The following is a 2,138-nucleotide window of genomic DNA, read 5'->3' on the forward strand; positions in this document are numbered from 1 at the left end:
AGGATTGAACCCAAAGATAAGCACTTCTCCCATTGCAAGAAAGATCAATCTAGTAGGCTAAACTAAACCGATAATTCGAAGAGACTTGCAAAGATATCAAATCATGCATATAAGAATTCAGAAAAGAACCAAATAATATTCATAGATAATCTTGTTCGTAAACCCACAATTCATCGGATCTCGGCAAACACACCGCAAAAGAGTATTAAATCGAATAGATCTCCAAGAACATCGAGGAGAACTTTGTATTGAGAATCAAAGAGAGAGAAGAAGCCATCTAGCTAATAACTATGGACCTGAAGGTCTGTGGTAAACTACTCACACTTCATCGGAGAGGCTATGATGTTGATGTAGAAGTCCTTCGTGATCGATTCCCCCTCCGGCAGATCGTCGGAAAAGGCCCCAAGATGGGATCTCACGGGTATAGAAGGTTGCGACGGTGGAAAAGTGGTTTCGTGGCTCTCTGTGATCGATCTAGGGTATAAGAGTATATATAGGTGGAAGAAGTACATCAGTGGAGCTACGTGGGGCCCACGAGGGTGGGGGCGCGCCCTCCTACCTCGTGGCCGCCTCACAGAGTTCCAGACTTCAACTCCAAGTCTTCTGGTTTGCTTTCGGTCCAAGAAAGATCATTGCGAAGGTTTCATTCCGTTTGGATTCCATTTGGTATTCCTTTTCTGCGAAACTCTAAAATAGGCTTAAAAATTGGCACTGGGCCTTCGGTAAATAGGTTAGTCCCAAAAAATAATATAAAAGAGCATATTAAAGCCCATTAAACATCCAAAACAGATAATATAACAGCCTGAAACAATCAAAAATTATAGATACGTTGGAGATGTATCACAAAACACCGCCATCGCCCGCCAATGGCTCGGTTTTCACCGGCAACTATGTCTCCCTGACTCGTAGCCGGGACTAGATGACAAATCACGAGATCCGACCACCCAGCCGCAGGCCGGCCACCTCTAACGGAAGAGATGACCACCACCGCCGGTTGCACCGGCCAGAACAGAGCTGACCGAAGATGCCACCGAGGCGACCACCAGGCTCTCCACACCGCGGCTGCCGACCCAAAGGGAGATGGCGCGCCATCGCTACCGCCGCCCGAATAGGGCTGGCCACCGCGCCCGTGGCCTGCGTCGCCTCCGAAACTGCTGCGCCACAGCCATCACCATCGTGCCGATCAGATAGGGCGCGCCTCCACACGATTCAGGGCCCCACACAAACCAAGATACGCAGGAGAGAGGTGATGTCCTCTGCCACCTCCATCGGCCCCCGTGCTTAGTGATATGTCTTCGTCATAACTACTTTTCCAAACACTTTTGCCCTTGTTTTGGACTCTAACTTGTATGATTTGAATGGAACTAACCCAGACTGGCACTGTTTTCAGCAGAATTGCCATGGTGTTGTTTTATGTGCAGAAAACAAATATTCTCGGAATAACCTGAAACTCCACGGAATATCTTAGAAAAAACAATAAAAAATCCTCGCCAAAGATGAAGACCAGGGGGTCCACACCCTTCTCACGAGGGTGGGGGGCGCCCCCCTAGGGCGCGCCCCCTACCTCGTGGGCCCCCTGTTGCGTCTCCGATTCCAACTCCACCCCCATATATTGAGTTTCGATGAGAAAAAAATCAGAGAGAAGAAATCATCGCGTTTTACGAGACGGAGCCGCCGCCAAGCCCTAAAACCTCTCGGGAGGGCTGATCTGGAGTCCGTTCGGGGCTCCGGAGAGGGGGATTCATCGCCGTCGTCATCATCAACCATCCTCCATCACCAATTTCATGATGCTCACCACCGTGCGTGAGTAATTGCATCGTAGGCTTGCTAAACGGTGATGGGTTGGATGATATTTATCATGTAATCGAGTTAGTTTTGTTAGGGTTTAATCCCTAGTATCCATTATGTTCTGAGATTGATGTTGCTATGACTTTGCTATTCTTAATGCTTGTCACTAGGGCCCGAGTGCCATGATTTCAGATCTGAATCTATTATGTTTTCATCAATATATGAGAGTTCTAGATCCTATCTTGCAAGTCTATAGTCACCTACTATGTGTTATGATCCGGCAACCCCGAAGTGACAATAATCGGGACCACTCCTGGTGATGACCGTAGTTTGAGGAGTTCATGTATTCA

This window comes from Triticum aestivum, chromosome 5A, assembly GCF_018294505.1.
Source record: "Triticum aestivum cultivar Chinese Spring chromosome 5A, IWGSC CS RefSeq v2.1, whole genome shotgun sequence".
Taxonomy (NCBI): domain Eukaryota; kingdom Viridiplantae; phylum Streptophyta; class Magnoliopsida; order Poales; family Poaceae; genus Triticum; species Triticum aestivum.